The sequence below is a fragment of the Mus musculus genome, chromosome 6 (assembly GCF_000001635.26).
Source record: "Mus musculus strain C57BL/6J chromosome 6, GRCm38.p6 C57BL/6J".
In the NCBI taxonomy this organism is placed as follows: domain Eukaryota; kingdom Metazoa; phylum Chordata; class Mammalia; order Rodentia; family Muridae; genus Mus; species Mus musculus.
In genome coordinates this window covers 126564039-126589761 of record NC_000072.6, presented here as the reverse complement: position 1 = coordinate 126589761, position 25723 = coordinate 126564039, and the positions used below count along the sequence as shown (strand labels likewise).

The window sequence follows — 25723 nt, the reverse complement described above, 5'->3', positions numbered from 1 at the left end:
ACTATTAAAACTGCTAGACATGGTGACACATGGCTGTTATCCCAGTACTTAGGGGGGCGACACAGGAGAATTGCCCTGAGAGTGGTTTGGGGTTATACACTGAGTTTGAGGCTAGCCTGGACTACATAGTAAGTTCTTATCTTAAAACAGATTAACTTTAGCTGTGTTCATTTTCAGTGGGATTATGAAACACTACAACTGACTTAGTGTCCAATGTGCTCTATTGGGAGTACTGGTCTACCACAACATTGCGAACAAGCTCAGAAACAGTTCCTGAGCTGTCTGTCCTGAGTCATGCTGGTCCTGCCCTGTCTTTTGAATCTCTATTTGGGTGAAAAGCTTGCTCCTCATTTCTACCTCTTGGCTTATCTTTCTCCGGCCCTTTCCTTTCCTGCCCCTGAGCATGGGTTATCCCTAGAACCATCACTTTTACCCAGTCCCCATGTATTAAGTGTGCTGAGGCTGAGGTTAGTGGATGGACACATTTGTAAAGCTGTGGGCTTTTGAATCAGATGAAGAGATTCTTTCAAACTCTCAGAGCCCCTAGCCGGTGTTCTGCTCTGAAAGCCTTTGCAGTTAGGTACCATTTCCCAGCAGGCTTTGGGAAGCAGGCACAGCTTGTTGGGGATGGTTCTCTACTCGCTTACATAAAGGCTCCTGTGAAACCAAGAGCAGCATTTTAATCACATCGAAGGTCATGGATTTAAAACAGAGACCTTGAAATCTAGAAGCACTTGCTTTCATAACGGTCTTGTGTTGCCTCTCTGGGATACGATAGGAAGGGTGGTGCTGTGGGCTGGCAGGCAGACCGAAGTGGGAGTGCCAGGCTGGGGAAGGAGCCTCAGAGCCACAGAGCCACAGAGCTGCCCACTTTTCCTCCTTTTCCTGGAGGAGGCAGCTGCCAACAGTTCTTCAGCTCAAGGCTGGGCCATCCCCTCTCTGTGGCTTAGTGTCTTAGAGCTTCATTCAGAGCAGAGTTGGGAAACTTGAGTTCTCTTACCAATCCCCAGCTTCTTTGGGGGTCCTCTAGAAAACTAGGGGTAACAGATCATGCACCTGCTCAAGTTTTTGCTGGTTGCTGTTCGTTCATTCATTCATTCATTCATTCAATCATTCATTTATCCATCCATCCATCCATCCATTTTTATGGTAGTGCTAGAGATTGAACCAAGATCATTTATCTTATGTGTTAGGTAAGTAAGTGTTCTACTTTTAAGTTACATTCTCAGATTTTCCTCCCTCTCTTTTATTTTGGGCAGTAGCCCAGACTGGCTTGGAATGTACTATGTAGCTCAGGCTATCCTTGAACTCATCCTTCTGCTTCACCTCCTGTGTTCTGAGATTGCAGCTGTACCAGATTTTCATTCACTAATGATGTACTCCAGCCTGATTTTGTGTGGCCCTCTAGTTCTGATGACCTATAGATGGCAAGTGGCAAACCCTGACACTGGCCTATCAAATGATATTCTTTATGTTTTAGGAAATGTAAGCAGGGTGAGGAACATTCCACACAACTGCTGGGTGTGTACAAGGTCACCCAGGAAGTGACATCTAGTATCTAAATTTTGAATTGTGATGGTTAAGAGACACTGTCACTAGTACACATGGAGGGATCCATGGCTCCAGTGGCATGTATAGTGGATGATGGCCTTGTTGAGCATCAATGGGAGGAGAGGCCTTGGTCCTGTGAAGGCCCGGTGCCCCAGTGTAAGGGAATGCCAGGGCAGGGAGGCAAGATTTGGTGGATGAGTGGGAGAATAACTTCATAGAAGCAAGGGGAGCAGGGATGGGGGGGGACCCCGGGGCATAGGGAACTGGGAAAGGGGATAACATTTGAAATGTAAATAAAGAAAATATCCAATAAAACAGAGAGAGAGAGAGAGAGAGAGAGAGAGAGAGAGAGAGAGAGGCTGTCCCTTCCCTTCTGAGTGGTGGCACTGAGAAGCAATGTCCTTCTCTGAGAGATTTAGAATTAAAAAGGAGCAGCAGACACTCATTCCAAGAAGGGAGGACCTGGTTTTTCCCAGGCTGTCCTTGAGGCTGGGGGAAGGGAAAAGGCTGCTGTCCTGTGCTGGCTTGACTCCCTCTCTAATGAATACCATCTGGGCCTTCAAGCATTTTTGTGTGGTGGAAGTGTTCTGTTGCCCATGCTCACCCACCCTGGGCTCAGACACAGTTCTCCATTCCAAAGACCCATTGCTATAGACATGTATCCTCTGGGAGGCAGCGGGAGCATCCACACAACTGGGTGTGGGTGATTCATTATTCCACCTGTCTGGACCCCAGGACACATCAGGAATGTAATCTGTTGCCGCTCCTGATAGCTATTGTGAAGATGGCTTCACTCAGTCCTCGTAAGGTGGTCTCTCCTGATATTAAGCCCCAAACAAATGAGGAGACTGGGCAATAAAGCAAGCTTCCTCCTTACACATTTTTCAGAAGCTGGTGGGCTCCATGTGGACCATCAAGGGGCCATCAAAGTCTCAAATAGGTGCCAGGACTGTGACAGACACCAGAGTGGCCTAGAGATGAGGCAAACACACAATATTTGACTAGGGCTGGGCTTAGAATTATGGAAGACCTTTCACTAGGTAGGTAGAGCAATTGGAGAGCTAAGGTAGTAGTTGGCCTGTCTCTGAACAGAATGTGCCTTCATGGAAGATGTGTGAGCATCTAGAGCCAGCAGGTCCTAAGACATGGTATATTCTGGGAGTCTGGGAAACACATCCCTGCCTGTAACTTGAGTTGGTTACCCTGTGGTAGAACCCAGGAACTGTTTTATAATCTTTGTTCGTGCTTCTACAGTGAGTCGGGGTTAAGAATCAGAGAGCTACCTCCTGGCTCTAACGCTACTAAGTCACAGGAAAAGAAGCAATGCAGCACACAGTCGTCATTGAGTGATGACAGCTCACCTCACTGTGATCAAATAGCTGACAGAAGCAAGGATGCATTTTGACTGACAGGGAAGGCATACTGGAGTTCATGGCCACTGTGGGATCATGCCGTGGGTGGAAGCTTGCCACATCTTATTGAAGCAAGAAACAGAAATAAGACATAGAAAGAGGACCAAGCTCAAACCCTCAAGCCCCACCCATAATGTCAGCTAAGCCTCATGCCCCCAAGATTCTATAACCTCTGCGAGTGGCACTGCCACCTGGGAAACAAAGGTTCCAGCAAGCATGTAAGCCTTACCTAGGAAAGGGGGAAGCATGAGAAAAATGGTTTGTGTGAAATTATTAAAGGATGTGTGGTGGGTGTGTGTGTGTACCTGTGTGTGTGTGCCTGTGTGTGTTTGGGAGGGCAGTCATCCTGGGAGGTATAGGTAGGAAGTGGAAATGTGTTGTCTCTTCCTTGTGTGACAATGTGACCCACCACAGTCCAGTGAGGACAGAAGGCCCATGGTCACTTAGCAGGGTGTGTAGTTGATCCATGCTATAAGGGAAGCCAGTGCTCCTTGTGTCACAAGGAGACACACACACACACACACACACACACACACACACACACACGGACACACACACACACGGACATGGACACGGACATAGGGAAAAGGGAGTCTTTGCTCTTGTGTGCTCCAAGGGCCAGGTGGCCGCAAAGCCAACTTGGAGCCCTCTGCTTGGGAGCTCCATCTCCCTGCCCTGATGTCGGCTGTCCTGCCCTAGAGGAGTGCCTTCTGCATGGCTGGCACAGTGCCTTCCTTGCTGTCAGAATGACTCAGATCCCCTCCTGGCGCTCGCCTGCTCAGGCAGCACAAGCTGTTCCTTTGGCTTGTGGAGATGGAGCCGCATTTCTCTCTCCAGGACGGAGGCCAGGAAGAGGGGTGGATGTGTGTCGACCCTCTTCCCCTCTCCCTCTCCAGGCACAGGGGTGGAACAGGAAGACAGGAAGGCTGCATGACAGGCACTGCATGGCTTCAGTTTACTCCCCATGTAACTGCCTAGCTGGGTCTGGCCTTGCTCAGGGCATGCACAGCAGGACACCAGGCATTCGGCACAAGCAACTAGGCGAGGTGGCACTTGAATGGGAGACTTTCCTGAAAAGTTAGCAATACTGGTGGACAGGGAACATTGACAGCGACTGTCGGGATGTGACATAACCTAAGGTCATTCTGCACAGAGAGGATTTGGGCAACGTGTTCACAAGGCATCCTACAGCCTTTGCATGGCCGTGGGACCATGGTTCCTTAGCAATCTCCAGGGAGCAGCTTCTCCCACCCTCCCTCCTATCCCCTCTCCCTCTTTCCCTTCCTTTATAGAATTTTGAACTTGGAGATGCCAAGTCAAACGCAGAAGGTCACATAGATGTTGAAGGGCAGAGCTGAAAACCCAAACCAAGTCTTGGGTTTACTTCATTTTCTTTTGATGGTGTTAGGGATGCACCCCAGAGCCCGTGCTCTGCTGCTGAGCTGTCTGAGCCTGGTCTTTTGAGTTACAAATTTTTAACAGATCCTGTGCTTGCAAGAGTGTTCGTGCCCTCTCAGCTATTAGCACTCATCTTATGTAACCTGTCTTTGCAATGTCACAGGATGACTTTGGGTGCTTCATGGACCATCCGCACTTTCAAAGGGTAGCATATAGGTAACTAGGCAGTGGGAGGCCCCAAGGCTGAAAGACTGGCCACCCACCTGGATGATGTTTCCTCTGTCCTTGAGATGAAATAGATTGTGCCTAGCCTAACATACGGTTTTAGACTGAACCACACAAAATCAGCATTTTTGATGGTTAAGAATGGTCACCTCATGGTAATATTTTAGAGGCTAACCTAATACAGTAAAGGTTCTAAATAATATGGCCCACGACTTGAGAGGATCTAGAGGCTCGGGGCTCATAGTTTCATAACAGACACAACTCCAGGAAGTGTGTGTGTGTGTGTGTCTGTGTGTGTGTGTGTAATTGTGTTGAGAGTGTGGCCTCAGGGTTAAAGAGCCCTAGCTGGAAGCTTTGATTTTGTTCTCTACCTGCTCTGTGACCTTGAATGAGTCACTAATCTCTCTCTACCACACAAATTTCTCCTCAGGAGAACAAGAATAATAACATACTCACCTCATGGAGTTGTGGAGATTATGTAAGTCAGTGAAGGCAGAGGCTTTGGGGTGTGTGGTAGAAAGAGTGCTGTCACCTCCCCCTGCTGCTATTATACAGGTTCCTAATATTGCCACATCTCAGATGGAAGCGTACGAGTGTGCTCTTGCCATAGAGTAGAATCTTCTGTTGCCTACAGTCCCTGGGTCAGGGGGAAGCTCCCAGAAAAGCATCACCTGTGCTCTCCAAATACATCACAGCTGGGGACGTGAGGGGAGGCGCTTACCTTCAAACCCTTCACAACAGGCTAGAGACGTCTGGAGTGGTTCAGGGGCCGAATGACCCATTCACAGGAGCTGCATAGCAGATATCCTGCACATCAGGTATTAACATTATGATTCATAACAGTAGCAAGATGACAGTTATGAAATAAAAATGAAAATCATTTTATGGATGGGGGTCATCACGCCATGAGGAACTGTATTAAAGGGTCACAGCGTTAGGAAGGTTGAGAACCACTGCCCTTGAGAAACTATACTCAGGGGCTAGTTCTCTCTTCTGAAGGAAAGGCCCTCGTAAGTATCTGGATGAGAGGCAGCAGGCCGAGCCTGAGCCTCCCAGGCCTTTATTTCCCAGCTTGCTGGACTGGGTAACGCTCTCACCTAGATTGTCCAAGAAGGGGAGACCCATGAATAGTACCTCCTTACCTCAACAGACGAGAACCCCTGAGTCAACATGGAGCTGCAGTTCATAGAAGCCCATTGCTGAACTACTACTAGTCCAGGGGTCCCCAGAACCTCCTCACTAACATGATTCATGGGGCCCCGTGACAGCTGTCATACTCCTTTTGATGGTATATTATAGGAAATGGGCTAGGGTTGATCAGCCACAGAGACACTCGTGGTAGAACCCAATGAGAGTTCTGAACATGGAACTTCTAAGTGTTTGCTCCTTTGACTCAGGGTAGCACAACCTTCCTGATGTCAATGCATGATGACACAGGGGGACTCTAAGGACTGACAGCAAGCCACTTTGGTGTCCAAGCATTTCATCCATGTTCCAACCACATGAGCACAGGTGACCTCTTGTGTGGCTCATATCAGTCTGTAGCAACCTCCCCCCTCCCTGTACAATGTAAACGGACACAATGTGACCTCCAAATTCCTCTTGACATAACACTGTTGCTAGGGCTCAAAACCCACACCACCAATCATACCCCAGTTCCCCAAAGCAAAGATCTACATGACAGTGGGATATTCCAAGGGCTTCTTGATTTCCTCATAGAAACCGCAGGTGAAGTCAGAGATCTTTGGGGAAAGGTCAGAGTTTTAACTACACACATAGGCTCTGGGGACACAGCTGTTCAGGGAGTTCACAATCTATGGGAAGAGAAGATCAGGACATCAGACCCTATGCTGGTGGGGTTGCACAACTGCTCATGACCACCAGGGGGCGCTTCAGTGAGACTAGGCATGGCTGGTCAGGTAGGAAGCTCACTAGCTCCATGGGTCCCGAGGACTTCTCCAGGCAGCATCCTCACTGACTCTGGGGATTCAGGGATCGATGAGTAGGGAGGACAACTGAACATCAGGGAAACATTGGGGTGTTCGTATCTCAAGAATGATGGGACAGCGAAGCTGACCAAGAGCGACTGAGTAGGGACAACCGTTTATGGACATGGTTATGCAAATCACCAGAGACCTGACCATAAACCACCTATTGCTTCTGGTCCTCATTTGGAGACTGCTTTCTCTAGTGACTGCAGCACAGTATCTCTGAGTTCAGAGAATACACAAGTGTTCTTTTGCTCTGAGGTTGTAGGCCACTGCCCTGGCTGCATTTGCAGTGAGAGGGAGGGGTGTCCTTGGTGTCTTTCATGCCCAAGCCATTTGGCTACATGATCTCCACCTTTGCCTATTGCAGTCTCTCACCATTTACAGGGGTTATCTCCCTCTGTTCTTGACCTTGACGGAAACCTCGATGACGAATGGTCCTTTAGCCTCCTTTCATACAGATATTTCATATTCTGTGGTTGGCCCTCATCTCGGAGCCCTTGGGGATGAGAAAACTAATTAGGAGCAATGGTGGCAGCTGCCAGCCTACAGAGTGGGCCTTCTGGGAGATCTGTTAAGTGTCAATGAACTATAGATACCACATTTCAGTGTGTCTCTCTGCAATGGTGGCCATGATTTTGTGCCCTACCAATTTTCATGATCTGACTCCACATCACCCTGAGATTCTTTGTGGGGAAGGGGCGGGGGAGGGGGCATGGGAAGGGGCAGGAACAGGGACACACACACACACACACACACACACACACACACACACACACATGTATTATATAGACAACAATGAAATGACTGGATTTCTGGTTTTCCTGCCTCTGCCTTCCATGAGCTGGAATTACAAATAGGCACCACAGTAGCAAGCCTGTGATTTGGTTTTCAAAAATACATCTTGGTGTCAGTGTATTTGACTCAGAGAATCAAGAAAAAGAAAACTTGGCTCCCGCAGTTCACAAGAATTCACTGAAAAATTATCATAAGGCTGGCACACCAGGGCACCGGGAATTCAAAGCCACCCAGGCAAGGTCATAGAACCTAGAAATACAATTCAGTAGAGGAGAGAGAGGCATTAAATAATTAACCAAGTGACTGATACTGGGTTGGGGGCTGGGAAGGAGAGATAAAGAATTGACTCTGTGCTCAGGATCAGAGAGGGGTCCCAGGGAAGGAGCTGTTTCAGGCAGCCGTTGAGAGAATGCAAGAGCTGTGCAGCTGGAGAATGAGAAGAGTTATTCCAGGCAATGGCAGATGCACACACAGAAACAGGGAGGTGTGAGAACGCATGGCACTCACGGAAGACACATCAGAGCCAAGGCCGCCACCCACTGCTGTGCCAGCTGTGCACTGCATAACTCCAGGGGAGGCCAGGGTCCCAGACTAAGATGTGAGCAGCACAGATGCTAAGATAGCTTCACAGTCACCGGTCCTAAGGATGATGCGTGGGAAAGAGTCCTGAGAAAGCCTGCTTCCGTTGCTTCTGTTGCCTTCGCTGTCATTGTACAACTGAGCCACTAGGCACACTAGTGGAGCAGCTCTTGAGGTCTGCCCATAGCTCTGCTGTGCTTGCTGACTCTGCACAAAGGGCGCCCCGAGGAACTGGGCTAGCAATGACCAGCCGGGTTGTCTGGGGGGCTTCTCAGCAGTAGTTCGTGTTTCAGTGGCAGGTGGTGGTTGACTAGAGAGCCTCCACCCATCATCTTTGGCATTTTGGGGTGGAAGGACACAGTACTGACCATCTAGCTAAGGAATGGGAAACTGAGTTTCCAGAAGAAGATGCCCCCTCAAAGCCAAGAGCTTCGTAGTTTCTGAGCCTTGGCAAGAAGCTCAGTCTCCTTGGAATGTATTGTCTCAGCTCTAGTGATGGACAGCCTTTGGAATCTCAGCGGATTGGGAGTTCATTCTTACCACAGCCCCATGCAGGCTGGGGGTCTATTCTGGATGCAGTGCAGGGGGGAGCAGGGGGCTCTTGTGTTTTGGTTGGGATAATGCAGAAAAGTTGCCCACTCTTAAAAGCCATGGATGGGAAGTCACAACAAGTCTCAGTGATGGGAAGACTCCTACAATATAGGGGCGTGAGATGCAGGAGATGCAGTCAAGCTATAGGTCAGGAATCTGGGATAGACTTAGAGCATCCCACAGACCCAGCCACGGTCATGATTGTGCAGTCGTCACTGACACTGGCAATGCAGTGACAATCAGCTGCTCTCTACATGAGCCCTCCAGTGTCCCTCCTCATGGTCCCTCCCACAGGGGAAAGCTGAGATTTGGAGAAGGCTTCAAACTGTCCAGGTCATTGCAAATGTACAGGTTCAAAAGGTAGACACTATGTGAGTCCAGCTCTGAGGGAGCGCTTTCTCCCTGTGGGTGTACAAGGAAGGATCTTCAGGTTGGTGACATGCCTCTCATTGGATGGTGCTCCTGGTACAGCCTCAGAACAAATGGTCTTGGTGGCAGATGATGAGCTCACTGGGACTGTAGAGGGCAGGGTAGAGGAGCCCAGCTGTCACTCTGTGCAGTTTCTGTCAGTCACGCTGACTTCTCACTTGCCAGAAAATTGTTTATTGTTATTAACAGAGAGCCATCGCTTAGATTTATCTGTGAGTGAGGTGTGTGTGTGTGTGTGTGTGTGTGCGTGTGCACACACACACATTTATATGCAGTTTGGTTTCCACTGTCTCCCCTGAGGTAGAGAACAGAAACTAGTATTTCTTTCTTTCTGCCTCCGGGCATGTAGGTTTCATGACCTGGGTTGAAGGTATTGCTTTGAATAGAGATGCCAATGCAGATTTCCTTCCTAGAATCTCTCTCCTAGGATCCTGGAGATCATCTGATTCCTCCAGATCTCGAGCCCCTCCCCACCTTTCTACAGGAGGCTGGGCTCTTTCCTGTTTCTTCTGTTACAACCCCCCAAAGTTCTGACTCAGCTCCAACACACAATCTACACAGCCTGCCACAAACATGTCCTGGAGACATCTTAGGAGTGACACAGAGACATGGGAGACTCTACTCAGACCCACCCCAAACATGGACGTATAGCTGGTACGGTTTCTGTCTACCAGCTCCTAGTTTGCAGATACAAAGTTGAATATCTCTAGTATTCATGTTTTAGCTTAGCCCTGGGCTCCCATCTCCTAACTCTTAAGCCCTTTTAACCAGTAGCCTTGATTCCAGTATGGAAACGTCAGAACATCGAAGACACATTTTCTTAAATAATAAGCACATTGAGGTTTCCAGAGCCTTTTGGTGAGAGCTAGGTACTCTAGTTGTGGGAGCAACCAATAAGAATCTTTATCCGCCTCCCTTCCACGCCTCAGGACGACATGAGGTGAGTTACTGTGTGACAACACCTGATTACTCACGGTAACTTGTTTCTTTTCCTGTAGCTGTGATAAAAACACCCTGACCCGAACAACTTCAGAAACGATCACTTTGGCTAGCATTTTGATGCTCAGTCCATTATGTCAGGGAAGATAAGCTGCAGGGGCTTGGTGAAACAGGGTGCTCACATTGAACCCATAGCCAAGAAGCAGAGACCGTTGCGATGCTCCTGGTCTCCATTTTATACTGCCTGAGGAGGGGTCTGGCTCCCAATGAATGCAGGCTTTCCCCACATGAGCTGATGTAGTAAGAACAATCCGATAGCTGATTTTAGATTTTGTCAAGCTGACAAATAACACATTGCCAAGGTCAGAGGTGACTTGAAGATCTCTCTCTCCACCCAGGAGCACAGGCCAGTGACCACTGGGGTTTCTGGCTTTCATGGTCATGCCATTAGTGACAATATGGCAGCTTAGCGCCAGTGACTGCATGAGCACACAGTTGTGCCAGGTGGTATGTTATGTGCGTGGCATGTATCCGTTGCCCCATTTGACTTCATTTCCTAAGAGATAAGTGTTATTGTACCCATTTTCACCCAAGGTTTGTGGGTTAAATCACCTTGCTAAGGTATCAGGTGAGTGTGGAATAAAGTTTGGAGTTGTGGCACCAACTCCATCACCAACAACTGCAGCGGAGGCTAGGCTACATGCAGAAGGTCGTGTCAGGACACCACTGCAGAGCCCAGGAAAAGGAACACTTCATTAATTCACACAGGGGAGCCTGTCCTAGACAAGCCTGAAGTTCAGCCGGAGCTAGGTAGGGAGACCCTCCTCCCCAAACCTACAACAGACAAACCAATAAAACACTAAAGGGTCCTCACAGGCTGATTAAGAGGCAGGTGACTTCAGAAGGAGAGGCGGGGTCAGAAGGAAGCACCCGGATGGAATGGTGGGAGGAGCTTCATTTCTCTTTCCGGGGCGGGGCTTAGGTTTGAGAGCTCTGGATGCACTCTGTTATTTTAAAGAGCGTGGTTCTTTTCTCTCAGTTTGCAGCAGGGCATTCTTAAGCCATCCTCTTAAGCCACAGAGGGTTCCCGGGCATGGATGGAGCCCCAGGCCTGTATGAGTTTAGCCCCAGGTCCTCACAGCATCCTGCCTGCGGCAGCCCAGCAACACGGCCCCAAGAATGGAGTGTGGCTCCAGTGGTCTCACCTGCAGGCAGCGATCCATTTCTCTCTGACTGACACCGCAGAGCCTGGGTGCTGGAACCCCAGCCCCAGCTGGAGCTGTTGCTTCTACATTCCCTGATCTCTCCTCTGCAAGCAGAGGCAGTAGCATGGGGGAAGAGAGGGCCTGAAATCCTGGTACTTCCTAGCGACTGTATCAGCTGGATGGAGTTTTCCGCTCATTCTGTATTGGCCTCTGTGTCTGGCTGTGTGGTCAGTCTCTACTGTGGTAGCCTCGGGCTTTTCCTCTGAAAATAACTAGCAACGAGCCATAAAGCGACCCGTGACTCACTGTCGTTAAGCCGATGAAATCTTATTGAATAGCCAAGTGTTAAGGCTTGCACGAGTAGAATTCAGTCACAGTTGTGGCGGGCAAGATAGAGAGCAGAAAAAAGAGAGAGCCACCCAGTTGTTGGCATCCTGGGGGCTGTTAGGATAAGCCAGTGGCAGCAAGACATCTTTTCCAGGAGTGTCTATGACCAAGATAGACTTGTGGGATTGTAGGAGAGATGGGGGTAAGTCACAAAGGGCACATTTGCTGTAGTCAGCCCCAGAGATGTTCATATTTTCAAGGAAACACCTTGTGTTTGAGTTTTACTGTGCAGCCCACTGCCCAGGGACCTTCTTAGAAGGTGGGCTTAGGTCCAGTGGTCTGGGTGGGGCTTGAGTTTGTGTGTTTGTAACAAGCTTTTAGGAATAGCTATTGCCGCCACTGGGCTGAAGACACCTGGGGAACATGTAGCCAAGAAGAAGAGAGTAGGGTCCTCCCGGAAACAAAGACTTGACTCAAGTGTGACTCCCCTTACATTTAAATGTCTTGATGAAAACATCCTGACATGCTTCTGCTGTGGGAAGGAGAAGAACCTAGGATTCATGGCTTCTGCTGAGGACAGCCAAGGGCTGCTGAAGGGCAAGGCCAGCAGAAAGACCCAGGGAGTGCCCAGGACCTTATGATCCACACAGCCTGTTCAGCACCAGCCAGTTACTGCTGTGATCCTGTCATCATGTGGCATCCTTCCCCAGAGGACACCTGGTGGCCTCATTGAGGTGGAAGGAGTGACCAGCAATCTGCTCCCCACCCCCATCCTCGACCTGGGCATAGCTGTCAGCCAACAGTCTGCGGAGATAGGCACTCTCAATTCCTGAGACATCAGTGTCCAATCGTGTCTTGAGTTACTCTTTGGTGATGTCTGGAAGGTGAGTCCTTGGCAGTCAAAAGGTCGGTCCTCAGGGTAAGATTGAGCAAGCAGTGGTGCAGTAGGAGTGTAAGGATGGAGACAATGTTACATGCTAGCACTGTGGACCCTGGGGCCAAAGCAGACCACACAGGCCCTCTTGCTTACCCTTATATACTCTTATCTGCAAAGCTCATCCTCTTTTCAGTCTGAAGAAAGGGAGGGCCTGCATCCAGGTTCATGCATTTGTCACAGATGCCAAATCACAAGGGCCCGTGCCATAAATCCCCCAAGAAATCTAGAAGGTCCAGGCTGTTGATGTCTAACCTGTCTCCTGCCTCAGCTCAGGGGACCAGGAAATTATCCCTGAGAAATGGTGCTCAGGTTTCTGGGCTGAGTGGTGATCAGGCACTGCGTCTTGAATCTAGAGGTTCTTCCAGACCAGAGTGTGTGACCTATCATAATTACCTAGATACCTGATGCCACCCACTTTGTCCTTACTGCCTAGGGAGAGTCATACTGCACAGTGACCTCTGAGCCCTAGGCCAGAAGGCCCTGACACTTTTGTCCTTCTACCCCCAGGGAACATCCGACAGAGTCTGCAGGTGTTTTTGGCTGTCAACCCTTAGTCATGTGAGTCTAGTGGATAGTGGCCAAGGATGCTGACAGATTCCTACCAAGGCACAGAACAGAATGACTCAGCCCTAACTGGGGAGAAGCCTTGCTCTAAATAAGTATTTCTGGGGTTCAGGGCTAGCCTGGGGGAACTGGTGCACAGGCAGCATGGCTGTGTCTTTGCAGACAGCTTACTGCAAGGTGAGACCCTGGGGCCTCATGCCTCCCCTTTCAGTGACAGTCAATGAGTGTCCTCTCTTCCATCTGGCCTTGTTATTTGCTTTACAGGCTGTTCATCTGATGTCCAGGTGGCTTTAATAGGTGGCTGTGACCTACAGGAAGCAGGGAAAAGGGAGAACTTCCTCACGTTACATTTGGTGGTGCATATCCGTGAACTTCAGCCTTACCTGAGAGTCAGCACAGGTATTGTGCTGAACCAGCCAGTGCAGCTCTGGATAGTGGCTGAGACCTCAGGAAGGGAGGTCACCTTTCTGTTCTAAGCTTCCCTGCCTTCAAGAGGCATGGAAGCCAGTGTACTACCCATGCAGAGATTAGAATGGCGCAGATATTCAGAATACTAGTTCTGGCATAAGCACCCCAAACCTTGATCATCTGCTTTATTCTCTTACCTCGAGTGGGCTGAGCAGGAAGAGCAGTCATGTCTCCAAGCAGTGTCCAGGAGCTGACCAAATGGAACACAGCAGACTTGGCAGAGAGTGGGTCAGGATCTCAAGAGAAGCAGCTCTCTGAAGCTTGATTGACTGCAGGTGAATCCTCTCTCTGCCTGTAGGTCTTGGATTTTGGTAAGCATAGGTCTGTGTTGCTCAGATGGAAACAGTAGTCCAGGCTACTGAGGACAGGGCATGCATCTACTGGATGGACGCACTTACTTTTATCTGGGTCTGCAAGCCTATATACTCAATCACATTTGATTCCTAGACTATAGTGCTTTGAGGATTCTTGTTATAGGCTTTTAAAATTGTTCTTAGCGTCCACTAGATGTGAAAATGCTGGCAACAGGCAACAACTGTTTTATTATTCCGTGTCCCTTGCCTTATCGCCATTAAGGAGTCAAAGGCAGCCAGATCTAATGATGATGGATTTGACATAGAGATATAGGTGCCAACATAGCTATGGCCCATTGATTAGCTCACTGAGACAGAAAACCACATTTGGTCATTCAAGGTCACACAGGGAAAGTCCGTGCGATGGAATGTCATCCCAGCTCTCCCTTCTTACTGTTTCTGGTGAGAAACATTGAGACAAATGAGATCATCAGAGTGAGTGCATCCGGTTTACGCCCTGGTTTAAATCTTAGTCCTGACAGAGGAATGAGAAAATCCTGAGGGGCCAGTGCTTCCAGCCTCTGGTCTGGCCTGGCATGAGCTACCCACCAAGGGAAAAAATACCCCTCTGTTTCTTTTATTCTTGTGCCTAAATACCCAGTTATCTGGTGCTTACAGATAATTCCTGGGATGCCTTCCTTTGGAGGGCCTAGGTGCTGGTTTCTGTCCTGTAAGTGATAGTTCATGTACGTAGACATGTCCACCCCTATTCCCAGGGGTATAAAGCCAGTCATTAAAATGACTATTATTTAGTGATTTTTTTTTCTGCCTTGTCTCTATATATCATTAAAATGAGTATTTGGTGACTCACCCTCCCATTTGTCCACTCCTTTCTGAATTTTAGAAAGAAGAGTACAAAGACATTGTGGTCGACACATCCATTGTTTATGCAGGCTCAGATGGCCGAAGGTTAGAGTCTTTCCCTCTCTAACTCCTATGAGTAGTGAGCCCTCCCACGCTAGGGTGAGGCCTATGGACAGAACTGAGATGAACAGCCCTAGTCATGAGAAGAAGCACGGCTGTGTAAAGGATATGTGGGCTGTGAGAAAGGTCAAAAGGGCGATCCCAAGCAGTTCAGTGTAGGTATGGATAGAGCCAAGCTGCGGCTTAAGGCTCCCCACCCCAAATTCATCAGCCCAGCCCAGTCTGTCTTTTCATAGTCACAGACTTGGAGTTGTGCATGGTTCTATGGGAGTTCTTAGCACCAGTTGCTCCGTCCCACGTCCACCCTGGTTACTCTTTACAAACCATCCCTTTCCTGGGCTTTGGTTGGATCAGTCAGGTGGCTGGACCATGACATCTTCTTCCTATCACCACACTCTTCTGCTCACAAGCACACAGTCATTCAACATGTGGACAATTCAAACACATTTACTTAGATAACTCACCTATGCACAGGAACTCATTCACATACACACATTCACTCCTGAACACACACATGCACTCATATAACACATTCTTGGTTGTATTTGTATTATGTGTACACACATACACACACACACACACACACACACACACTCCTACCTTTGGCTGACCAAAACTTCAGAAAGCAGCTTTGAACAAATACCGGCATCATTGATATTTTTCAGCTTCCTCTGGTGACCCCGTAGATGAAGAGATTGTATTTGAATGCTAGGGGCTGTGCCATTCTGCATAATCAATTTTTCTGGTTGTCTGTAAACTCACAAGAACCCCCACATGGTTTTGTTCCGTGGTTTTGTTTTGTTATAGCAAGCCGCTGAAATTTGGCAACACAATAGCCATCTTTTGAATTGTACAGGTTCATGAGCATTGAAGACAGAGTTTCCTTGAGACTTGAAGGACTTGGGGTGAGACACATGTGGTACTGGGATTCAGCTCTGAATGCCATTTATAGGCCTTGCAAGTTTCTGGCCCTGGGTTAACCTTGATGGTCTGTCATTTAACCTGCCTGTAGACATGCAGACAGCCATATTTACTTTGGTGAGATGTCTTTGAGAGCTGGGATTCCTGTGGCTGAGCTCTCAGGCTTCAGGGGTGATGTTCTATAGGAGACTCTGCCAGAATGTGTCTGTGATATAGGTGTGATAGGGTGGGTATTTTATGATAGAATTCCCTTTGTTGAGTGGAGCAAATCTTCCAGAAGGGAAGAAAATCCTGTACTCAGCATATTGGGCTTCTGGTGGCATTCAAGGCAAAGAAGATTTGGATGAATTGTCAGACAGTCACAAACGCATGCAGGCTCATGCTGGGCCTCTGATATCCCCAGAGTCCATGGAAAGAGAAGAACCAGCAGGCTAGTTAAACCAGCGAGCAGGAAGCTTTGAGGACTGAGTCAGGTGAGGATAGCAAGAACTCTGTTGTAGAAGGTTCTGTGGCTCCTGGGGCTATGGCTGCACTCATTTTTTAAAAACAGGATCATGTTCAGGCACCTTAGGCAAAGCCAGACCACCGCACACAACCCAAACCTCAGTGGCTGCCTGAATAGAACGGAGGCCACTTAATTCCCTTCCTTCTCCTTCTCTCATGTAGAATACCATGAATGCAGCTCTAAGGCATACCCAGGACCAGACGAAGAAAACAGAGAGCCAAAAAAGCCCTGGTACTCCGTCTCCTGGGTCCGTTCAGCCTTTGTAATGATTAATTAATCACAAGTTAGTAAACAATAACCATGAAGCAATAGGGAAGGCAGACTGTGTCTTCTAGTGATTGTAAACATGTTCAACAGAAATTCGTCCAAAACAGAACTACCTGCCTACATCAAGCCAAGTGCTCAACAGGACATGGCAAAGCCACAGAGGACCAGGTGTCGTATGCTTCTCTGGGGATGCAGATACTTTTGGGGAGCCAGGGCACATCTCAAGAAAATCACTGCTACACCCCCAGTGACTGTGGTATTAGGTTTTTGGCCATCCAGCCAAGTTCCAGCAGACTACTAGACTGGGAAGCCAGCTAATTAGGAATATCTTCTTCCTTCTTCCTTAAGAGAAATCCCGGCTAGGCATACAGCGTCTTCCAGATATCCAGGAAGGAGATTTTTAAGAAAGTCAGTTCATGCAAATGAAACAAGAGGATTTCCTTCTTTTTGTTCCAAATCTTGGAATCTGGGGACTGTATTGTCATAAGAAAGGGCCATGACACTTTTGTTCCAAGACATTAAATAGTCACATTAACTGGGCAAGCTCACCCCTACATCCATGTGCATCTGGTAGAAACTGGGTCTTTGACATCCCCTGCTTCCCTTGGGACCTTTCTTAGGCCAAATCTCCAAGCCAATGCCATCTCTGGTATGTCCCTCCCTAATAACCTACAAGCTATGTTGAGCCTTGATAATGATCTCTGCTTTCCTCCTGTGACAACTGTCAACATTTTTTCTTCTCTGCTTCCTCTCAAGAGAAGCCACTTACTTTTAAAGAAACAGTTTCCTGCTATGTCCCAAGCTATCTCTGAACTTGCTATGTCCTAGGGTTGCAGGAGTGTCCACCTTGCCCTGCTTTGGCCCTTTAACTTCAGAGCATGCTCCAAGGTTCCATGGTACCTTACTGTTTCTTTATCTTCTTTTCCTTCAGTGCCTTAATTGAGAGCAAATCTCTCCTTGTCTCTCTGGGGGCCTGAAACACGGTTGTTATAAGGAATAATTCTCAACTGGGGAGATGAAAACAAGCATCCATTCAAGGCAGGTCTTGGCTATATACCTCGTAATTGTGTCACTTCAGGTGGATGGTTTGACATCCCTGAGCTTAACTCTTGTGTTAGAATCATATAGATGTTGCCATTAGAGGGAGACACGGTCAATGCATGTCACAGTGACTGGTACACAGCGGCGGCTGTGATTCTAACATGCCATCTTCATTTCTTTGCACGCACACAACTCGTACTATTAAAGTTAATCTTGCTCCCTATCTGCCACTCTACAAATGTGATTTATGAGCCGGCACCTGGCTCACCACATTCAATAAGTCCAATCTCACTGAATATGCTTCCAGCAGTGTTTATGATATGTCTGCTCTTTCTGATGTCTAGATACAGTGACCGAAGCAGAGATTAGGAAGGTGAACCAAGATTCCTGGAGGACACCTCTGGCACCCTTTGCCCTCACCTCTGGCACTGGTCTCTGATTATTTGTTTATCTCATAGCACCTGATCCATCAAAATGATGTCCTTGGCAGTAGCAGGATATACCTGGGTTGGGAAAGGAGGGCCATGAACTTGCTATTCGGGAGATTGTCCTGCTGGCTAAGGGCGGGGGTAGTGGGTAACAGGTAGGCTTAGGAGAACTGGACATGCTTGGTTGGACTGTACTCTCCATTTCTATGGAACCACTTGACCTCAGTCCAGGGTGGGGCAGGCCTTGCAGGATAGGAAGTGAGTTGAGGAAGAGCGGCTTATGCTGAGGCTCTCCCAGAAGGTGTCTTTCCATGGTAAACCTGCATGTTAAGAAATACTCTTCCTCTAGATGCAAGAATATGACTAAGCTATGATGGATGCAGAGCAACAGGCAATGATACGTCCATGGTCCTCTAGGTGCCCGAAGTCCAGGCAGATGAGGGAAGCTAGCAAGAACCCTGGTCCTGCCAGGCATCTGACAGTGCCTGGATGCTGACTGACAAGGACAGGACATGGAGAGATGGAGCTTGAGGCAGGGTTGGGTTTTTCCAAGTATAGGATACAGTCACATGATATGGAGGGAAGAGATGGAAGAGTCAGGACCATACTGAAAACTAAAATTTGGGCCATATGTATAGAAGGGAGAGGGGAAGTAGGGATGGTATGGAAGAGAAATCACACCGTAACTATGAAAGCCAGCCCCTGGAAGGTGTGGATGTAACCCACAGGATGCTGGGGGTGTCTTGGAGAAGCAAAAACAAACCAACAAATCAAACTAGGGTTACAGGTCTGGGTTCAAGTCCTGACAAGTGGGAACTGGCCACTCATTTGTGACTAAGTCACTGAACTCTCAACTCCCTGTTTCCCATCCTTGGAACCGGGGTCATAGTATCGTCCATGAGATTCCATGGAGCAAGTCAAGAATTGAGTTTGTAATACTGGGATTCACCATATTGCAGCCATGGGATCTGACTAGGCATGGCTTTCTTGACTTGCCTCTGGCCTAGCTCTGCTTTGGAAACAGATTTTTTTTTTGGACAAGAAAATGTCATGGTAACATCTGGTTCTTTTCCTGATGTTTTATAAGGCAAATAGTCCTTTCCAAGTGAACAACTCGGGTTTCAATGGTAAACTGAGGCACAGAGAACCTTCTAGGCTTGACTGGGTCTTAGATTACATCATATGTGAGTGCTCCATCTGCAAACTTGGGGGTCTGTGGCTGAATATACACGAGGAGCATGTGGGCCCCGCTGGGGACAAGATCTTGACCCAGCAAAGGAAGTCCAGGGAGGAGAGTGGCTGGAATGCCAATCCTCATTGTCCATAAGCAACCCAAGATCTCCTGATATTGGCCATCCAGGATCTTTGGTCTCCACCATGGTAATTGACTCTGGCACCCATCACTGCCTTAGCCTGCCCCTCGTTGAGACTCAGGCTGGTGAGCTGCTTGCACCCCACTGTAGAGGACCATTTGGAGGGTTTGAAGAGGTGTTGGTATGTGTCGTGGGTCTTTGTCTCTTCTGTCTTGGGATCCTCTTTCTCTCCTTAATGGCTGAGTGCTTGAAGCAAGCCTGAGTCAGTCTCCACCATTCCAGAACTTCTTTGCTGGGCCTGACTTAGCATCCTTCTTCTAAGGGACCCTTTAATTTGGAGTCTTGTCCACCCCATCCCCGTCCGTCCCTCCCTCCATCCCTCTTTCCCTCCCCCCACTCTTTCTTGTACTTGCTTGTGTACATACTGTGTCCCACCATCCTTCCCATAGCTCTCTAGCTCCTTCTCCCAATCTCTTGTCTAATCTCACCCCACTGTGATCCCCAGCACTCCGCCTGCAGGATGGGAGCTGGGAGGCGGTGACTAATGTGCTCGGAGGTGAGTCATCTGCTAAATATAAAACCCACTCACATCCCTGGATGCAAAAATCCTGAGACTCCGCATCCTTCTCCATCCTCCCTCCCTCCTGAGGGCGGGGCAGGAGGAGTTTTACTCTGCACAGAAAACAAGTAAACACCACCACCACCACCACCACCACCACCACCACGAAGCTGCAGTGGTACCAGCATCTTCCCTGTGTCCTTCAGCTCTGTCCTGTCAGGGCAGCCGATGTCCCTGGTCTATGTAGGTACTCTGGGGAGGAGGAGTAAGAGAGAGCCTTGACTCCTGAACCACTGAGCAGTTAAAGAGGCAGGCATTTCTTTACGATCCCCCTCTTCTCAGCTTCTGCCCTTTTGTGTCAAGAAGCTCAAACTGTCCCTTGTCCTCAAAGGTACTCAGCCTCCAAACACAGGCATGCGTGGCAGACTAGGGCACACGCCCACATGCAGGATTGAAATGCAGGGTTTGCATATAGGGGGCCAGGACAAGTAACACCTACTTCTTACATACAGTTGGATTCTTTCTAGGGCTCATAGCTAGTGTCTTCAGCTTCAGGTTCTTCTGTATGGACAGACATCACACACACACACACACACACACACACACACACCTCCATATATGTATGGTATCTTTGACTTTATCATGAACACATATATGCAACATCCTCTATGTATTTAGTATTTGATATTGCCTTTGTGTCCGGTGGTCTTTTCACCATTTTGCTGGAATGTTCTTATACTCCTTTGCGATGCAGCCCCTCAGTGTTCTCGCTTTACAGATGTGGAGCCCAAAGTTATGCAGTTATGCAAGAGCTAAGACAGCTGTCCCAAAGGGCAATGCCAGGACTGACTGAACCTATGTGCCTCGCCTACAGGCTAAGCTAGTGCTTTTCAGACTTCTGTGAAACCAACAGATGCTAACAAAGATATCTGTGTCTCAGCGTGTGTGTCCACATGTGCTTACATATAAAACACAGCTTGAAGGAGTAGCACTAACCCTGACCACCTTCAAATTTCATCTCTCCTATGAATCCCATGCTATGCGAATCTACCCTACTCTTCCAAAGCTAATCTCTTTCTGATTTCGCTTTAACAGTGCCAGTGCCCTTCAAGTTTGTTCTGTGCCCCTCTGAGCCCATGAAAACCATTGTGACATCAGAGCGTGATCACGGCTTCAGTGGATGGTGTGAGTGCCGAGTCCTGCTCCTAAGAGAACAGATTTCCTCTGTGGCTTTAGACAAGTGTCTTGACTTCTCTGGGCTTTGTCTTCATAGAACCTGTTTGCCATGGGGTCTTACAGGATAGCTGGAGGCCCAGATCCTCCCAGACTTAGATAAGGTGGCCTCCTCAAGTGTGATTTGGCACTCACACGGTGTGCATGGGATGCAGGGAAAACCCAACAGATGGCCTGGCAGTGTCCACTCTGGCTCCAGGGTGCACTTCTCCCTGCAGCCCAGGGCATGAGGATGACCCCGTTTCCAGCCTGGGGGGCATTTGATCTGATTGAAGCTCACATTTTCTCACGTAAAACATCCCTTTCATTCCTTTCCTCGTCCTATTTTTCTGCTTCTCATACTTAATCCCTTTTGGATTTGGGAAAGACCAAGACAAGACCCCTTTGATTGAGCTTAAGAGTTTATATGCGCAGAGAGACGCAGAGATGGAGTCATGGATCAGAATCATCTCTCCAAATGGACAGCACCTGTGTTCCGATCTCTGCTGGGTCACTGAGAGGCTGTGTGAGTGGAGAGCCGACATCTGCCCTGCCTGGGCATGGTCAGACAGGCGGCACCTGGACGGGTCTCATCCTGAATACACCTTCTAGGAAATGAGAGGATACAACTGAGACAGGAAGGAGAGGACTAGCGTCAGGGAGAACCTCCCAACGAAGGGCCTAAGAGTTCGGGAGGGTAGGAAATACTGTGTTTTTAATAATTCAGGGAGCCTGCCAGTCTTCAAAACCTGGCCACGCTTACTTGGTCATTGCCTCCCAACCTTCTGCAGTGGCTTGTCTGGGAGGGGGTTGGTTGTGGGAGATCTGCCAACAACAACAACAAAGAACTGTCATAGCAGGACACCCAGGGGCATTGCCTGGTGTTACCAATGAGATTCAGAGGAGGTTTGGCTTGCTTGGATCTCACAGAGAATCAGAGCCTCGGAACTATCATGCTTGCTATGTCCACGATCCTAAAGGTCAGGCCAGCTCTGACCCTAGGGACAGTCTGGGAGTGTATCCCAGCCCTCTACCTCTCTGACATGGAATGAGCCAGTGGAAGGATGGTTCCTCTCTCCCAACCTCCCATCATCCCAGGTCAGCCCTGGCCAGGTAAATGGCCAGGGCTCCTGTACGTAGTAGTCAGCTTCTTGTGTCTGTAACGAAACAGCCGAGGAAGGCTAACTTTATAAAGAAGAGAAGTTTATTTGACTCCCAGTTTTAGAGCTTTCAAAATCTGAAAAGCATGACACAGGCTCTGGTGAAGAGCGCATGGCAGATGGCGGGAGTATGAGGGGGAGGAAGGATCGCACCTCAGACAGAGTGCGATGGAGCTGGGCTTTTATAACAACCTTCCCACAACAACTAACCAGAGACCCACGAGAAACTTCTCAGTGCTTCTAAGGAAGGCACATCAGCATGGACCTGGAGGTCCTCTGCTAGAAACAGCCCCATTTTTGCATGTGTGCATTATGTGGCCTGTGTGCCTACATGTTTGCACGTATGCGAGTGAACACATGGATAATATGCATGCATGTGCAGGCCAGAGGGGATGCTGGGTATATCTTCCTTGATGGACCCCTATCTTATGTATTAAGGCAAGGTTTCTCACTTGAACCCAAAGCTTGCCCATACACATAGTCTAGATAGCCGGTCCTCTTCAGGGACGCCCCCCATCTGCCTCCAGAGTGCTGGGATTATTTACCCAGTGTCTCTGTGGGTGCTTAGGGTTTGGACTGTGATGCTCATGCTTGCTCAAAAGCACTTGTCCTATAGAGCTGTCTCTCTAGCCCCTAGATTCCTACCTCTCGGTGATGGTTTGTATGTGTTTGGCCCAGGGAGTGGCACTATTTGGAGGTGTGGCCTTGTTGGAATAGGTGTATCATTGTAGGCATGGGCTTTAATACCCTAGTCCTAGCTGCCCGGAAGCCAGTCTCCTCATATGAAGCCAGCCTTCAGATGAAGATGTAGAACTCTCAGCTCTGCTTGCACCATGCCTGCCTGGATGCTGCCGTGTTCTTGTCTTGATGATTATGGGCTGAACCTGTAAGCCAGCCACAGTTCAGTGCTGTTCTTATAAGAGTTGCCTTGGTCATGGTGTCTATTTACAACAGTAAACCTCTAAGACACTGTTAAAGGTGCCCCAGTCCTTCTCAACCCTGCCACCCTGCAGACCAAAGTCCCACCACACAATTCCCTGGACATCAAGTAACAGGTCTCCGCGCCTGTTTCTCTAAAGCACAGCTTCCCTTAGAGGGAGGCTTTGCAGATCAGCATCCCCTGGTCTCTGGTAGGGATGACGACAGAACTGTCAGGCTGGCGACCTTTGCCCTCCACTCTTATCTGGAAGAAAGGAAGTCCTGAGGGTGTCTTGGTATGCCGAGGCATGTAGGATGAGATTTTTTTTTTCCTTGTGCCTAGGTGCCTCCCCCTCCCCCTCGCACCCCATCAGAAATCACTTGGAACCTAATTTTGTAACTGAATTCACACTCTGAGAAAGCCTTTGAGGAGTCATCTTGCTTCCTCTACTCTGAGAAAACCCAGCCCCAGCTGATGACCAGACCCTCTGAAGACACAGAACACCGTGCTATCCGAGAGCCACAGTGGACTCTGGGGACCTCCTTTTTTCCTCTATCCCTGAGGCAGAGGCTATTGCCATCTTTGTCAGGGACAGGGGAGGGATGTCCCTGAGTTCTCCTTGCAGAAAGGAAAGGAGTGCCATGGACCGTCACACTGCAGCAAGCAAGGCCTGCATTTCTAGAGGCTTCAGAGAGCTCATTTTGAGAAAGGAGCAGGCATGCCTCTGTTTTCATCACCCAGATGACAAGGATTGGACACCTTTGATGTCCACTCCACCCCACCCCACACTCTTTCAAAATGCATTTGCTCACAATGTCAGGCCAGTGTTTCAGGAGAGAGGTGGGCACCTCAGTGCTCCTGCCCATCTGACCCATGGTAATGGCACACAGACATACTGCCTGCTCTCCCACCCTGTCCCTTCCTTTCTGTTCTGCAGAACCTATGTATGGACTTCTCATTATTTCAAGCAAGAGAACCTTGTGGAAACTTCCAGTGCCACAGAGGCGGGAGCATGAGCTTGCAAAGCCTTCTCTGCAGTCGCTGCCGCAGGGACAGCTCTGTTGGCCCAAGCTCAGGTCAGAACAGGCACCAGGGATGGAGAAGCTAGGTTCCCTGAGGGAGAAAGGCCAGTCAGTGCAGAGGAAATGGCTCTGTGGCAGGATAGAGTGGCCTTGCTCAGTGGGAGCCCCTAACCATATGACTAGGTACCTATTACCACTCTATCATCTGGGAACAAAAGCTGCTCCTGACTCTAGAGGCAGCGACCAAGAAGTGAGGGCTCTCTGGGTCTGTGACAAATTATGTCATTGTCCTTGACCTAACAGTGAAGTCACCTACCTCTCAGCCACTAAGTGGCAGAAACGTGCCTGACTAGGCCCTCCATTCTCAGGACATCTGACCTCTCTGCCACTTTGACCTTCACGAGAGCCCAGCTGCCTGCACTCACCCAGGCTATCTGCCGAGGTCCCTGTCCTTGGCCTCTGCTGAGCCCTGCCCCCTTCCACATCTGAATGAGCTAGGGTCTGAGGGATACCGCGCTGGAAGAGAGACCAGCCTGAAGCTTTTCCCTTTAGGTCTGAGTTAGTCCTCCCAAACCCTTGAAAGGGAGCAGCTGAGGGCATATTTTACTTCAGGCACACAGTCTAGTTTTCTTTATACCCACCCTTGTCATTTCTGGACAGTGGAGCAGCCAGAATTGAATCTCTAGGAGCTGGGAGAAAGGGTATAGAGGTGACTTCCAAAGAGCAATAGAGACTAGAACTCCCCGAGTGTGGCAGATTGCAGAGAGCTGGGTGACAGCATCGCCCTCCCCCTCTACCTCCACCTCCAGAGATGAGGTAAGGGGCCTTCCCAGATGCTAGCTCCTTCCATCCCATCTGAGGGAATGAAGGGCCTGAATGTGCTCAGGTCCCTGGTCAGATTAGAGATTGACTTCGAGCATTAAAAGAGGTAAGACGTTTGGCAGTCAGTGGTGTTTGTATGTTTCAACCTCCCCCGGTGTTCAACTGCCACCTCTAAGTCTCAGACTTCATGCCTTCCCAAATCCCTAGTCTCACGGTGGGCAGAAGCCAGACGGCCTGCCTGGGTTGCAATCCCAGCCCAGTCACATTCCAGTGGAGTGCCTATCAGCTGGTTAACTAGCCATTCTTATTCTCAGTCCCTTGACCTATAAATGCAGCATCACTGTGTTCATCGCCTGCCTTGAGATGCCTGAGGGACCAGCTGAAGTGAGACAAGGACACAGGCACCCAGGACAGTTCACTGGCCCAGCCAGACAACACATGCTACTAATCCACGCCTCAGCAGCTTCCTGGTTGGTTATCCTGCCTCCTTCTGTAGGAAGCAGCAACGTGTAGGAGCTGACTCAACACTACCTCTCCATTTTGGTGACATTGCTTGGAATCAAAACATGGAGAGGGCTTCAGTGCTTTGGTTAGGGGATCCCGCTGCCTCAACAACAGAATATGTAAGGCTCACTTCAGCGCCCAACACACTTAGGGTTAGGACCCAAGATGTCCATTTCATAACCCCACCCCACCCCTGCCCCATTTAGTACCTATGTAGCAGTCCCTGAGCTGGACGGATATTGGCAGAGCAATTTAACATTTCCCTCAGCCTGATGCCCAAGGTGCCTTTGCAGCTAGGGCGACAGAGCGGCTGGTGTTGCCTTGAAAATATGGGACACATCTGCCCCCTCGTGGCAGGGTCA

The 25723-nt window shown here is 49.1% G+C and overlaps 1 long non-coding RNA gene across 1 annotated transcript; it reads left to right on the top strand.

Moving 5' to 3' along the window:
* The first annotated feature begins 1856 nt into the window (after window positions 1-1856).
* Gm33449 lies at window positions 1857-25723 on the top strand. The gene is made up of 2 exons (XR_378038.3): window positions 1857-13686; window positions 14609-25723. It is a non-coding gene; the product is annotated as a predicted gene, 33449 (long non-coding RNA).